This window comes from Helianthus annuus, chromosome 17 (genome assembly GCF_002127325.2).
Source record: "Helianthus annuus cultivar XRQ/B chromosome 17, HanXRQr2.0-SUNRISE, whole genome shotgun sequence".
Lineage (NCBI taxonomy): Eukaryota > Viridiplantae > Streptophyta > Magnoliopsida > Asterales > Asteraceae > Helianthus > Helianthus annuus.
In genome coordinates, this window is record NC_035449.2 from 102,322,479 (window position 1) to 102,339,593 (window position 17,115).

Below are 17,115 nucleotides of genomic sequence, written 5' to 3' on the forward strand. Positions count from 1 at the left end.
TCACCAATCAAACTGCTCAGAACCCACCAGCTCAACCTCCTGCGAAGAAAGCATATGCTGGCACCGCACCTCACTGCACTCGATGTAATGGTCACCATGTTGCCCAACAGGCCTGTAAACAGTGTGCTACGTGTGGTAGACTTGGGCATTTAGCCAATGTTTGTCGTTCAGGACAAAATCAGGTCGCCCAGGTTCAAGCTCCGGCACAAGGGAATGCTGCTAGATTCCCACCAGGTTCATGTTTTAATTGTGGAGAGTTTGGCCACTTCCGCAACAACTGTCCGAGGCTGGCAAATGCTAATGCAAACCCGAATGTGAACGCCAATGTGAATCCTGCTCGAGGGCGAGCTTACAACTTGAATGCAAACGAAGCGAGGGCTGACAACGAGGTTGTCAATGGTACGTTTCTTGTTAACAATCAACCTGCATCTATTCTTTTTGATTCTGGTGCCGATCGAAGTTTTGTTTCGTTATCTTTTGAGCCTTTGCTTGCGATACCTAGAACTAAATTGAGGAAACCTTTGTCTGTCGAAGTCGCTACTGGTAAACCTCTTGTTCTCGATTCTGTTATTCGTGATTGTCAGTTGAACCTTGATAACCACCTCTTCCCTATCGACCTCACGCCAATGCAACTTGGAAGCTTCGACATTATCGTTGGAATGGATTGGTTAACCAAACACCACGCTGAGGTGGTTTGTTTTGATAAGATTGTTCGTATTCCTCTTCCGTCTGGCGATGTTCTCGAGATACGTGGCGAGAAGCCATCTGGTGGATTGAAGCTTATGTCGTGTACAAAGGCCCAGAGATATTTGAGAAAAGGATATGTTGCTTTTCTAGCACATGTCACTGAGGAGAAAAGCAAGAGTAAGAGTATTCAGGATATTCCGATTGTTCGGGATTATCCAGAGGTGTTTCCTGATGAACTGCCTGGTTTGCCTCCAGTTCGTCAAGTTGAGTTTCATATCGACCTCGTACCTAATGCCAACCCGATTGCGAAAGCGCCTTATCGTCTTGCACCTTCAGAGATGCAAGAATTATCGAAACAGCTTCAAGAGTTATCTGATAAAGGATTCATCCGTCCGAGTTATTCACCTTGGGGAGCTCCTGTCCTCTTCGTGAAAAAGAAAGATGGGTCTTTTCGAATGTGTATCGATTATCGTGAGCTTAACAAGCTTACCATCAAGAATCGATATCCCCTACCTCGAATTGATGATCTCTTCGATCAGCTGCAAGGTGCTTCATGTTTTTCCAAAATCGATCTGCGTTCTGGTTATCATCAACTTCGTGTTCTCGAAGAAGATATTCCCAAAACTGCTTTCCGCACGAGATATGGGCATTACGAGTTCACAGTCATGCCTTTTGGCTTAACGAATGCTCCAGCTATCTTTATGGACTTAATGAATAGGGTTTGTAAACCTTATTTAGACAAGTTCATTATTGTGTTCATCGACGATATTCTCATTTATTCGAAGACTCAAGCCGATCACGAGCAACACCTTCGCTTAACGTTGGAACTCCTGAAGAAGGAACAACTTTTCGCTAAATTCTCCAAGTGTGAATTTTGGCTTAAAGAAGTGCAATTTCTGGGTCATATAGTCAATGAGCGAGGTATTCATGTGGATCCATCCAAGATTGTTGCTATTAAGGATTGGTGTACGCCAACGACACCTACAGAGATTCGATCTTTTCTTGGTCTTGCTGGATATTATCGTCGATTCATTTCCAATTTCTCAAAGATTGCGGTTCCACTCACTGCTTTGACTCAGAAGAATAAGCCTTTTGAGTGGGGACCCAAGCAAGAAGAAGCGTTTCAAACGCTGAAGCGGAAGTTATGTAATGCTCCTGTTCTATCTCTGCCCGATGGAAACGATGATTTCGTTGTCTACTGCGATGCATCTAACTTAGGCCTTGGTTGCGTCCTCATGCAACATGGTAAAGTTATTTCCTATGCATCTAGACAGTTGAAAATCCACGAGAAGAACTATACAACTCACGATCTCGAGTTAGGAGCTGTGGTTTTCGCGCTCAAAATCTGGAGACATTATCTTTACGGCACGAAGTGTGTGGTTTTCACAGACCACAAAAGTCTCCAGTATATTCTTAATCAGAAAGAGCTGAACATGAGGCAACGACGTTGGGTTGAACTCTTGAACGACTACGATTGCGAAATTCGCTACCATCCTGGTAAGGCGAATGTCGTGGCCGATGTGCTTAGTCGAAAAGAACGAGTCAAACTTCATTCCGTTCAAACGTTATCAGATCTTCAATCTCGTGTTCTTCAAGCTCAGCAATTTTGTGTTTCACAGAATTTGATGGGTATGGAATTACCACATCAGCTTGAGCTTAAACTCGAAGCAAAAAGTGATGGTTTGCTTTATTTCAAGGATCGTTTGTGGATCCCGAAACAAGACGAGCTCCGCACCCTAGTGATAGACGAATCTCACAAGTCTCGATATTCTATCCATCCTGGTGCTGATAAAATGTACAAGGATCTTCGTACTAAGTTCTGGTGGCCTGGTATGAAGAAAGATGTCGCCTTGTATGTATCGAAATGCCTAACTTGTCTTAAAGTCAAGGCTGAACATCAACGACCTTCTGGTTTGCTTGTACAACCAGAGATACCGGTTTGGAAGTGGGAGAGCATTGCGATGGATCTCATCACTAAGTTACCGCGTACGTCTAAAGGTCATGATGCTATTTGGGTTGTTATCGATCGATTAACGAAGTCAGCTCATTTTCTCCCGATTCGCGAGGATCTATCTGCTGATAAACTTGCAAAGATTTATGTTGATGAGATTATTTCACGACATGGCGTTCCTTTGGATATCATTTCCGATCGTGATGCTCGATTTTCATCTCATTTCTGGAAAACCATGCAAACTGCTATGGGAACCCAACTAAATCTAAGCACTGCTTATCATCCCCAAACAGATGGGCAATCCGAAAGGACGATTCAAACTTTGGAGGATATGCTTAGAGCATGCGTGATAGACTTTGGTGGTAATTGGGATTCTCATTTGCCAATGATCGAGTTCTCTTACAACAATAGTTATCATGCTAGCATTAAAATGGCACCATTCGAAGCTCTCTACGGTCGAAAATGCCGTTCACCTGTCTGTTGGAACGAGACCGGTGAAGCTCAGCTTACTGGACCTGAGCTCATTCTAGAAACAACGGACAAAATCAAGAAAATTCACGATAGTCTTGTGACAGCTAGAAGCCGTCAAAAGAGTTATGCGGATTTAGGACGCAAGCCCTTAGAACTTCAAGTCGGAGACCGTGTCCTGCTCAAGGTTTCACCTTGGAAAGGAGTCGTGAGATTTGGAAAGAAAGGAAAACTTGCACCTCGATATGTAGGACCATTTAAGATTGTGGAAAGAGTTGGGAAAGTTGCCTATCGACTAGAGCTACCTCCAGAGCTTAGAAATATTCATCCGACTTTTCACGTGTCCAATTTGCGAAAGTGCTTAGCTGACGCTGATCTTCACATACCTCTCGACGAGATTCAAATCGATGAAACAATGCACTTTGTCGAGAAACCCGTGGAGATAGTGGACCGTACATTCAAGCAGTTGAAGAACAAACGGATTCATTTGGTTAAAGTTCGTTGGGAGTCCAAACGTGTCCCAGAATTTACTTGGGAACGTAAGGATCAAATGATGACCGAATATCCACATTTGTTTCCACAAGCTTCCTCTAGTTAAAATTTCGGGACGAAATTTCCTGAAGTAGGGGAGACTGTGACAACTGTGCTCTGTAATCTCCGTACGATGAAAAACAATGTTGAGTATTAATAAAACAATGTGCTTTGGTGTTATTATATGTGTTTTGTGTGTATTTGTGTTTGGTAATTTTACAATTCGATTCGATTCCAATTTCAAGCTCTAAATCGCTTTCTGGAAGGTTATACACGCACTAATGCGTAAATATAACCAGTTTAATGCAACAAACGCTCCGGAATAGTGAAATAGGCTTAACATACCTTAAATAACCTCCACATAACTTAGAAACAAGTTTTGGATGGTTTGGTGTGTCGAAAACAAGTTTGTTCGATCGCAGGGACTATTTGTGTCAAATTGCGAAACTATACCGATTTGTATAGTAACGAACACTCCGGAACTTGATCATAAGTTAAACATATCCTAAATAACCTTTACATAGCTTAGAAATAGGCTTTGAGGGGTTCGGTATGCTAAAATAAACTTTATTGATCAATAGGGTCTAAAAGCGTTAAAAAATGCACAAGTTTGCATTTTCGCGCATATCTTACGTTCTGAATACATCCGGACATCCAAAAATTTATGTAAGCATTAAAATATTATGTTTTAGTGTTTGGCATAATAAAAATCCATTCGTCGCGCAATTTGGACCGTTTTTGCATTCGTTACGACTCCCGTCGTAATTAACCGAACAACGCAACCGTACGACCAAACGAACCGACATCCGAGATATTTTTGAGCATGTTTTGAGTTCCCTATACTTTAACTTCATTTTAGAGCCTTGAAATGAGGTTAACGGGGCTTAAACGTGTCAAAAATGAGCCGAAATGCAAGTTTTGCAAGTTCAGGGGCTAAACTGTCATTTTATGAAAGTGCTGGTCTGCAGGTCCCTTACGGACCGTATGGGCATGTGCTTACGGTCCGTAAAGCCTCCCCAGATCAGCAAACTTTATTTTTAAAACCCAGCTGTTCCCCATTGTTTTGCACATGGTTTGAGCAATCTATGGGCTGGTTTTGGATGCCCATAGTATTCCAAATCAGTGGGTACAAGTGTAGGGCCGAGATTAAACGCTTGGGGAACAAGAAACGATCCTAACGGTTGTGAATTTCCTATAAATACCCAACCCAACTTCATTTCTCCCCACTTGAATTCTGAGTTTGTTCTCTAAGTTGGGGTGTTTTAGCACTTCATACCTGAGAATACTCGGAAGTTCAATCTTGCGGGGACCTTCTGTAAGTATTCTTTCGCGTTTTTCATTCGTTTTAGCGTTAAAGTCAAACTGTGTTTGACTTTCTGCTTTGACCAGTTTATGGTCAACGCGAAGTTCATTTGAACTTCATAACGTGAGCGTAATCACGATGGTTATAGTCCCTAGTGACTATACCTACTGATTACCACGTTATCTAGGCTCAGTGACGAGTCATAGCTTCGGCCAGAATGCGTTTTCTCGCGTATTTTGTAACCAAGCTACTTGTAGGTATCAAAACCGTTTGGTTTGATACCAAACCTGTTTTCTAACTTAATTAAACATGTTTCGACATGTTTAGCTCGTCACTTGTTAGTTTTGTGCTTATGTAGAGTCGTAAGTCAAGCGGACTAAACACCCGCTTAGACTTTCGAACACGACCCGTTTGGTCGATCATTAGGATTCGACCAAACATGTGTTGTGACCATAGTAGCATAGGGAATAACCTTCCGGGGTTATACCTTATGGTCACTTAGGTTTGATTAGTCGCATGATAAGTAGTTTATGTGCCCTTGGTAAATTACCAAAATACCCTTTTTATACATAATTGGTAATTAAGCATATGTAACTTAAATTTTTGACACGTAACTGATTATGTAACATAATTAAACATGTATGGGCATATAATGCTCGTCATAGGACTAGTTAGACGCCTCGAACGCGCTTTTGCGCGCACGACGCATTAAAGTAGCGTAAGCCACCTTAATGGGTCACGATGGGTCGAAAGCACTTAGGTTAGGTTCCGATTTAGGATGTAGGCTTTGTTAAACCATATCACAAGAGTTCCAACACTCATTTGGTTTACAAGACCTCATTCTATCCGATCTCCCGATTTAGGCGCCTATTGTTTGACTAGTGGTTCGATTATTAGGAACTACTTGATTTCTCTGGTTTGCTCGAGTTTGTTGAGGTTCTATTTGATCAAGGATACTTTGCACTACATGTGAGTACATAGTTCCCCTATTTTACTGTTTTAAATGTTTTGGGGTGATTCATATGTATCAAATGTTTTCAAAGTTTAAACGATGGTTTCAAAAACGATTATAACGATGTTACTAAACTAATAACGATTTCGATAAGGTGTACACGACTTGTTGGTTGTAAATACATAACGAATGACATTCATTAGCATTGATCAAGCCGACCAGTATTAGGTTATGGTACCATAGGGTCTGACAAATCCCGTTATTGCACTGCACCCACTGTTATGTGTGGGGGTTGTGGGTAACGACTGAATCTGATGATTGTTAACTTACCCTTTGGTGGTTTGTTAATACGAAACGAGAAACGAGTTAGACGAGTCACGAAGGTTTGAATGTTGTTAACGAGACGACCAAAAGTAGTTTCACTGTTAAAAACGAATACGATTTGGAAACGAGTAAACGATTTGGAAACGAGTAAACGATTTGGAAATGATGTTAAACGATTTCGATAAACGACTGGTCTTGGTTAAGTGTTTAGATAACGAGACGGGGGTAATGTGGTGAAAACATGGTAGATACGCCGCTGGTACTTCTTATATATAAGTGTTTTCATCATATTACTTGCCGTGGCGTTATTTAGTTCACTTGGGTAAACGATATTTAAAACGATGTCACAAAATGATGTTTTACAAGATGTTTTTCTAAAAACAAAATGTCTTGGGGTTAAGAATTATGGCTACGAGATTTTATAAACTTAACCAACTTGATTTGAGTTGGTTAACTATGTTGCAATACACTTTTCAAAACGAGGTTTGTATTTCGACTCTTGTAGTCTAATAAAGTATTGCACCATACAAACAAGCCATGATTCCAATACCCTTATAAAACCTATGTACTCGCCAGCAATTTCTTTGCTGACTTTGTTTTTTTTACATATGTTTCAGGTGTGGTTGAATGATGTGATTTTCTAGGATGCATGCGTCACGTAGGACCTGGACGAGGCCTTAGTGACTTTAAAACTATGATAGTTGATAAGAAACTTGTTTGTTTTATGTTAAGACAATGTAAGGTTTGATATTATCAATAAAACGAAACTATTTTTGAATCCATGGTTGTGAAACAATTATTCTGTTGCAACACTCCCCGACGTTTCCGCCACGGTTTGTTGTCCTACGTGGTCGGGGTGTGACATGAGTCTCCGGTGCCTGATGTATCCATGTGTCTGTAACACAATCACAAGTATGCACAAATAATCAGTAAATCAGGTAATCACATAAGTTACCAAATAATAGTCACATAATTCTCCTAGTCCCACTAGCCTCCCAGCCTCCCAGACTGTCCTTCCTAGTCCCACTAGCCAACTTTCCCAGCCTCCCAGACTGACTCCCTAGTCCCACTAGCAAATTCTCCCAGCCTCCCAGACTGACTCCCTAGTCCCACTAGCAAATTCTCCTAGCCTCCCAGACTGACTCCCTAGTCCCACTAGCCAACTACCTCGATCCATTAGATCGAGCCTCGGCCTCCCAAACCGAGCCTCAGTCTCCCAGACCGAGCCTCAGCCTCCCAGACTGAGCCTAAAAATAAATAAAATATGCTCAACATTTGTTTACAAAAAGGTTTTGGATCTGGACTTAAGTGGTATGCAGAAAAATGTTTTCGTGAGAGCCCTAGTGATCATAGTCTAGACTCGAGAAGGAATCCTAGTTCGCTATGATCAGAGCTCTGATACCAAGCTGTCACACCCTGGCTTTGCGGAAGCGTGGTTAATTTGGTGTGACTTCTTAATACCATAGCTTAATCATAACAAGCTATATGAATTAAAATATGCAAGATCATCCATTAAAATAAAATAGTAAAACATTGTCTTAATGGGTTAAACACCCAACAACCACAACTTGTCTAAACATTACGAATGCAAACTTAACATAAACATGATTCAAGGACTGTGACTTGTCCAGGAAAGAGTCACAAGCCTCGAACCCTGGATGACATCGGGCCTAATGCAGCGGAAAACAAGCCATACCGCGCCAGATCGTTAATTCCCTGAAATACATGTAAGTTGAAAAATCAACAATAATGTTGAGCGAGTTCATGCGAAAGTGCGTAAACAAACCTTTATCTTTATCAAAAACCTGGTATGTAGCAAATAAGGAAAAAGAGATCACCAATGGTTTGCAAGGCCATTGATATGTGTGAAGTGCAAGTAGGGATGACTCAAACCTAGCGGATTTATGCGTCGGGCACTAAGTCACCCCGAGGTCCGTTATGCTGGACCTGGGGCTGGGCTCGCTACACCCAGATAGATCTACCGCTCCTGTCCCTCGGTCCTACTACGAGGATTAATGGCCTCAAGTTGTGCCTACCCACTCACATGATCTGAGTAACAACCTCCTTACGCTAACCATACCATGTATAAACATATTCATAATCATAGTAACATGTATTTCACCCCCGCAGTTTATAAAACTAAAAACAGTTAAGAGAAAAGGGGGACATGAACTCACAGTGAGTGCGTCACAATACCAAGTAATCCAAATATCCAACTGCTGCGCAACGACCTACATGTGCTAATTCTATTAGACGGATGGCCGTGCCTTAGCTTATAGTTTAATTTTTCGGGAAACGGTTAGACAACCGTTCCGTGTATATACTTGGTAGAAAATCTCCTTCCCAAGGATGGGGGAATTAATACATGTGCGTTTATAATATTAAGTCTCACTTAATATATTTTATTTCTCATTCCAAAATATAATTATTTTTCTCAAAAATAATATATTTTCTCTTTACATAATACTTTCCAAAATAATACGTTGACAATATCCGCGTTTATGAATATTTCCGTATAAAGCGTAAGTTACGTTTTGACGATTAAGTGGTAATAGTAATTACCATTGTAACTTATATGTTTGTCGTAAAGGCGTTGGTATTATTTTGGGTTCGACAAAGTTAGTAAATATTATTTTTACTCTAAAAATAATATTTATATATTTTCACAAAATAATCATAAACAGTGTGATGAAAAATATATTTATCGAATAAATACTTATCACGTTTAGTTTTTGTGAAAATCCCACCTCCGAATATTTGATAAATAAAGTCATGGCGAAATATAGTTTGAAAACATGTCAAAAGTAGTCTAACACTTGTAAATAATTCTAAGTGTTAGATTTTTAGAAAATTTCGCCAGAGTTTCCCCTGTAACTGGAGGTGGCCACGCTTTCAAGCGTATCATTTTCTTTTACAAAATCACTTCAACAATTTCTTTTAAATCAACCAAATCAATTTCCGATACTTCAAACTAGTTTCAACACATTAAACTTGTAGACTAGTATGTAAAATCACATTATTACATGAACTTGTAGTTTTTCTAAAACTATTGTGTAGATCTCGTTACATTTAGTGGATCTATGTATAAAATAGTTTAGTCTTGCAAAAACCCCGTTTTTGGAACAAATCACTCTTTACAACTTCCCGACAATTTTTATAAAAATTGTTATTTTGTCGGATCTTTCGTCGCACAAGTGTTTATACACTTGTAGTTTATAAAAATCATCTTTGTTAACATGTTATCCAACTTGTATAAAACATGATTTTCTCGACACCCGGTTCTACGAATATACCACTTGTACATACGTAGATCGGCTCGTTTTAAATACTATTTTACATGTCAAAACACTTTTACACAAGTTCATGTTTCCCGTGTGGTGGAGTTTCACCTTTTAACCCTTGTACTAAACGAAACAAGTGTATGTCAAGATTCATGATCTTAACAAAGTCGGGTTAAACGATGATAAGAGCCACCACAACGTAGATCGGGCCTCAACAATCAACATATTCAAATACTACGACTTTTACACGCGACATGACTCTTTATCCAACAAAATTCATGTTTTAGTAGTCTTTATAGATTCAAAAGGTGGGTTACCGACTTTTAACCGTTAAAAATCCTTTTAACCACTTTAGATACGTTCAAGAACAAGTTTTAAATGTTATACCTCTAGCTCGGGGCTAGGGAAGAATCTAGTCGAAAATGGCGTGGATAAAAGCAAGTGAGCGAGGTCCTTCAACTTTCGTTTGCTTCCGGCTTCCTTATACGTGATCCCCGACACTAGTATATGCTCGGAATGGCAAGACACGAACCGAAAAATGGATGGATGGTTGTGGGTATGTTCGGCCGAGAGGGAGGGGCAAGGAGGGAGAGAGAAAGTGTGTTGGGTGTGTGTGAGTTTGTGTGGTGTGGGTGTGTGTTTATATAGAAAATTCAAGTGCCTTCGTCCATCGGTTTATATCGTCTAGATGTCCGCGTAATCTAATAAAATAATCAAAAGTTGTACTTGTCTTGTCCTCTTGGTTGGGCCGATCCCATTAGGGGGAATGCCATCCGGTTCGATCTCGATTGTTCAGTTAAGGTTTAGTTTGGTTAAGTCGGTTAACTTTAGGGACTAACCCCGTTAGTTGTTTAATGCGTTATAAAGCGGGTGTTAGGGTAATCAGGGACCCTAACTGGCTCAGAAAAAGGCTAATAATATTTTTGGCAATATTTTTATGTTCCGGGTATAGTCCGGTTGTTCGGTCGGATAGTAATCCGTTAAAGTGCTTAAGTAATCCTTTAAGCGTTGTAAATAATATTTTTAGCGACACAATCTATTCTGCAAAGTGTCAGGAATAATTCCTCATGTTTTGGCACTTTATTAATTAGCTAGAAGCTAGTATGTTGACAGAAGTGCTGTGTTTTGTGCTTAGAATACGTTTTAGGCACATCCAATCTCTATATCTTATTCCTAGAGACGCAATTATACAACCCTTGTATCTCTACACACACTATGGGTGTAGTAAAATATTTCTGGCTCAATCAGGCCTTTAGAGGCAGTGTCTGCCTGATGCTGGCTATATCAGCATGTCAAATAGGTTATCCGTTCAAATGCTACTGTGCTTTTGTGCATCATGTTTGTCACTAATGTTCAGTAAATAAATAATGTAGTGACGGAAAAATCAAAGTATGATGCAGATATGTACAAGTATCAACAATCAAGTAGCAGTTTATCAGAAATCTCAGTCAAGCACAGTAATTAGGCAACAATTAATAGTTAATTAAGTCGTACGGATACCTGGTTTTGTGAGGGTTGTCACATTCTCCCCCCGTTAAATAAATTTCGTCCCGAAATTTTAAATTCTGCTTGTAGAAGCAGGGTTCTTAGGAAATAAGTGGGGGTATTTCTCTTTCATTCGGTCTTCACGCTCCCAGGTGAACTCAGGACCATGTCTAGCATTCCAGCGAACTTTGACGAGCTTGACACTGCTCCGGCGGGTCTTGTTAACTTTCCAATCCGTGACCTCGACAGGTTCTTCAACGAAGTGGAGCGTGTCATCAACATGAATTTCGTCGGTAGGAATGGCAATGTTAACTTGAGTTGGACTTCTCTTCAAATTGGATACATGAAATGTATCGTGAACATTATTCAGTTCGGCAGGTAGATCCAACTTGTATGCTACGGTCCCAATTCTTTCCAAAACCTTGAAAGGACCAATGTAGCGCGGATTCAACTTCCCACGTTTCCCAAATCGTGCCACACCCTTCCAGGGTGATACCTTCAACAAAACCATATCCCCAACCTCAAACTCCTGAGGTTTCCTTTTCAGATCTGCGTAGGTCTTCTGACGGTCACGAGCCGCACTAATGCGATCTCGGATTTGCGCGATCTTATCTGTAGTTTCCTGAACTACATCGGGACCTACTAATTGTCTATCGCCTGCGTCAGACCAACAGAGCGGCGACCTGCACTTGCGCCCATATAAAGCTTCGAATGGCGCGGCACCAATACTGGTGTGGTAGCTGTTGTTGTACGAAAATTCAACCAGGGGTAAATGCTTATCCCAGCTACCGCCTAAATCCATCACACATGCTCTCAGCATGTCCTCCAACGTCTGAATTGTCCGCTCACTTTGGCCGTCGGTCTGCGGGTGAAAAGCTGTGCTCATATTCAGCTTTGAGCCAAAAGCTTCCTGGAAGGATTGCCATATCCTCGATACGAACCTCCCATCTCTATCAGAAATAATCGAGAGAGGTACTCCATGGCGTGTAACAATCTCTCTCATGTAGATTTCAGCCAATTTGCTTGTATTATCCTTCTCGCGGATAGGTAAGAAGTGTGCTGACTTCGTTAAGCGATCCACTATCACCCAGATAGTGTCATGGCCTTTTGGCGTTCTTGGCAACTTCGTAACAAAATCCATGGAGATTTCTTCCCACTTCCACTGGGGAATTTTTGGTTGCTGCAGAAGTCCCGAAGGCTTCTGGTATTCCGCCTTAACTTTGGCGCAAGTTAAGCATTTGCTCACGTAAATAGCAACATCGCCTTTCATCCTAGGCCACCAGTAATAATCTTTGAGATCCTGGTACATTTTATCCGCTCCAGGGTGGATAGAGTACCGTGACCTGTGAGCTTCATCAAAAATAACTTCTCTTAAACCACCAAACAGAGGAACCCAAATCCTTTTCCCAAAACACAATGTTCCTTCCCTGTTTGGCACCAACATCTTCTCCATCCCACGGAGATATTCTGCCTCAAGGTTTCCCTCCTTGAGAGCTTCCTTCTGTGCTGCACGAACGCGTGAGGAAAGGTCGGTCTGAATTATCATTTCCATAGCCCTAACCCTTATGGGCTTGATCCTTTCCTTACGACTTAGGGCATCAGCGACCACATTCGCCTTCCCTGGATGATACTTGATCTCGCAGTCGTAATCGTTCAACAACTCGACCCATCGTCTTTGCCTCATGTTCAACTCCTTCTGGTTGAATATATGCTGGAGGCTCTTGTGATCTGTGAAGATTGTACACTTTGTACCGTAAAGGTAGTGTCTCCAGATCTTCAAGGCAAAAACCATTGCGCCTAGCTCCAAATCATGAGTGGTATAGTTCTTTTCGTGCACTTTCAGTTGGCGTGATGCGCAGGCGATAACCTTTTGACGTTGCATCAACACACAACCCAATCCTTGACGCGATGCGTCGCAGTATACCACGAAATCATCAGTACCTTCTGGTAGAGCTAAGATTGGCGCGTTGCAAAGCTTATCCTTCAATGTCTGGAACGCCTCATCCTGTTTGATTCCCCAATCAAACTTCTTATCCTTCTGCGTGAGGAGCGTTAACGGTTGAGCGATCTTTGAAAAGTTCTCGATGAACCTTCGATAATAGCCAGCCAAACCCAAGAATTGCCGAATCTCGGTTGGCGTCTTTGGCGTTTCCCAATCTTTGATCGCCTCGATTTTGGTTGGATCCACGTGGATTCCATCTCCATTCACCACGTGTCCAAGGAATTGCACCTCACGTAGCCAAAACTCACACTTAGAGAACTTGGCGTACAATTGTTCCTTCTTTAGTAGCTCCAGAATGGCTCTAAGATGCTGCTCGTGCTCAGCCTTCGTCTTCGAATAAATCAAGATGTCGTCGATGAATACAATCACGAACTTATCCAAGTACGGCTTACAAACTCGGTTCATCAAATCCATGAACACTGCAGGTGCGTTTGTCAAACCAAACGGCATAACCAGAAACTCGTAGTGTCCATAACGAGTTCTGAAGGCTGTCTTCGGGATACTCTCCTCCTGTATCCGTAGCTGATGGTACCCGGATCGAAGATCGATCTTTGAATAGAAGCTTGAACCTTGAAGCTGGTCGAACAGATCATCGATTCTTGGCAGGGGATACCTATTCTTGATCGTCAGCTTGTTCAACTCTCTGTAGTCAATGCACATCCGAAAACTACCATCCTTCTTCTTCACAAACAAAACTGGAGCTCCCCAAGGCGAGAAGCTTGGTCGGATAAAACCCTTGTCTAACAACTCTTGAAGTTGTGTCGACAGTTCTTGCATCTCAGATGGAGCAAGTCTGTAGGGTGCCTTAGCCACAGGCGCAGCGCCCGGAACTAAGTCGATGCGAAACTCCACTTGTCTTTGAGGTGGCAAGCCAGGCAAGTCTTCTGGAAAGACTTCTGGGTATTCCCTCACGACAGGGATGTCTTCGATCTTCGGCTCAGCAGCCTTCTTATCCACAATGTGTGCTAGAAAAGCAACACATCCTTTCCTCAAACACTTCCTTGCTTTCAGGCAGCTAATCATCCTTAACGGCGTCTCACGCTTCTCCCCATGAACAACAATGGTCTCACCATCGTCGGTCGGGATACGAACAATCTTCTCGTGACAAACTATCTCTGCTTTATTACTCGATAACCAATCCATCCCTACTACCACGTCGAAGCTTCCCAACTGGACTGGTAGTAGATCGAGAGCAAACTCACGCTCTCCCAACTCGATTACGCAACCTCGAATCACCTCGCTAGCTTCTACTAACTTCCCATTCGCTAATTCGATCGAGTAAGGAATATCTAACTTACTAGCGGCTAAACCAAGCATGTTCTTAAATTCTAACGATACGAAGCTATAATCGGCACCAGTATCAAACAAAACGGATGCATAGCGTTGGTTTACAGGGAACGTACCAGTGACAACGTTGGGATCCTGGCGCGCTTCCCTGGCCTCCATGTTAAACACTCTTCCACGTGCCTGGGTTAATTCTGGGCAATTCCTCTTGAAATGCCCTTGATCTCCACAATTGAAACATCCGGGCCTCTGCCCGTTTCCACCATTGTTTCCAGCTTGATGGTTTCCCTGGTTCCGATTCATGGTGCCTGCTTGGTTAGCATTGTTGGCACGGTTTCCATCACCTCCCAGGTTTCCTTGTGGGCGGTTCCCAGCACCACCACGGTTGTTCCTATTCCCATTTCCTCCTTGGCCTCCCCGGCCAGCATTAGCCCAACAGAAATCCTTCGTATGACCAGTCTTCCCACATGATTCACAAACTCTCAGGCTGCAACGACCAGAGTGATGTTTTTGGCATGAGTTGCACTTGGGGTGTGCACCCATGTATCCCTTCCCTTTCTTTCTACCACCAGCTGAATCCTGAGCTGGCGCACTCGATTCTCCCTTTTTAACCACCATCCCGGTGCTTTGCTTGAAACTCGAAAACTTTCGCTTATTACCACCAGATGACTCCACATGAGTCTCTTTCTTCTTGGGCTCAAACCCATCAAACTTGTTCAACCGAATCGCCTCTTCGGTGAGAGCCACACTCAGATCAATGGCTTCTGTGATGGTTGCAGGTTTGGAAGAAGTCACCATGCTGATTATCTGAGGAGCCAATCCCCAGATGAAGCGTTCAATCCTCTTGAACTCCGGTGTAACCATGTAGGGTACCACGTGCGACAAATCGTGGAACCTCTGGACATACTCAGCTATCTTGGAACCTTCCATCTTTAGGTGCCAGAATTCGGTCTCTAACCTCTGAATTTCCGCGCGAGAACAGTACTTCTTGCGCATGAGTTCTTTCAACTCAGTCCAGGTCAGTGCGTAAGCTGCGGCTTCGCCAAGGGTCTGGACCTGTAGATTCCACCAGGATAGGGCTCCATCCACAAATAGCCCTGAGATGTAAGTGACTTGCTGATCCACAGCGCACTTGCTCATGCGTAGTACGGACTCGGTCTTTTCTTCCCAGCGGACGAAAGCAACAGCACCACCTGTGCCGTCGAAGTTTATGGGCTTACAGTCCAAAAATTGTTTGTAGGTGCACCCTGCACATACATTACATCATAGGAACGGCATTAGCATCTGCTAAAGGAAATCCATTTAGGCCATGGTATGTCTTAATGACTTAGGGTTACCATGAGGAGGATTTTGGTTGCCGTTAATGTTCGAGCTACTTCCACTTGGTCCTCCTTGCGAGGCAGCATATTGAGCAATGGCGGCAGCAATAACTTGCTGTAGTTCTTCAGGAGTAGTGGGCATCGGCTGAGGTTGTCGTCTTGGTGCCATCTTCTAAAGATGCGTACGTCGATTAGGCCATAATAAACATACGTATATAGTAATAATAATATATAACATCTCATGTTATCAATACATCACACACAACATCCCATGTCCCAACATCCCATGTCACAAATTTCATACCTACAACATCCCATGTCCCAACATCCCATGTTGCAAATATCATACATACAACATCCCATGTCCCAACATCCCATGTCCCAACATCCCATATTGCAAATATCATACAACATCCCATGTCCCAACATCCCATGTCACAAAACATAAATAAGAAATCAAGTGAATCAGATATGGTGAGAATACGGCGATTGTTATATATATCGAGACCATAATGTGGTAAGGGTATCAGTACGTCACTGTATCATACAATCACAAATCAAATAGGGGCTACATCACCCCTGTCAAAAACAATATCACATCAGTGTCACATACATCCAGTACATCAACAAATATCAACAAAAACCAGTATTGTCAGATGGTCTCCAAAAGGCTGTGCAGTCACAATCGCGGTCGTCTCACCATCGCCTACCACTATGGCACCAATGAGCCCTATGCGGATGGGGGTGGAGGAGGGGGAAAGTGAGTGTAGAGTAAGCGGCGTAAATGAAGCCAATCCTCCTCCATCGCCTGCTGAGTGCGAATAACAGATGCAATCTGCTGCTCCATAGTCGTAAGTCGGGCAGCAAAGTCAGGAGGTAATGATCGAAAAGGCTGAAAAGATGAAGATGTCTGACCAAGATATGGACCAAAAGATAGCTGAGCTCTCTCGAGCTCCTGGAGTCGCTGTGTATGGGAATCATGCTGATGGACAAAGGACATCAAGACGTCCTCAATGGTATGTCCCATATGGAATGGATGATATGGATCAGTAGGTGGCATCGGTGAGGAAGATGACCAAAGCAGTGGCGTGCTGGTGGGATCGAATGGTGCTACATGAACAGAAGATGGAACAGGTGTCATCTGAGGTATGAAAGGCATAGGCATCGGTATGTGCCCAAAGAGGTGGGCTGAAGAGCCCTCTCCAGGCCCTGCTGGAGGTACAAACGGTGGGATCTGAAATGAAAAATCAGTATGATGTGCCTCAGTGTGATGTGGTGGAAGCGGTGGAACATCCTCGTTAGCCGGTATCCAACCGTGCTGAGCCTCCTCATCGGGTGGATCCATATGCTCTGCAAATAGAGCGTGCTCAGGCTCAATGGGTACAGGATCAAAAGGAGCAATGACAGGATCAACATGATCAATATGATGGTCAACAGGGACGTCAGCAATCAAAGGTGGGTCAACAAAAGGATCAACAGCATGATCAGCAACTAACATAGGGACATCATCAATAGGAAGATCGCCAAA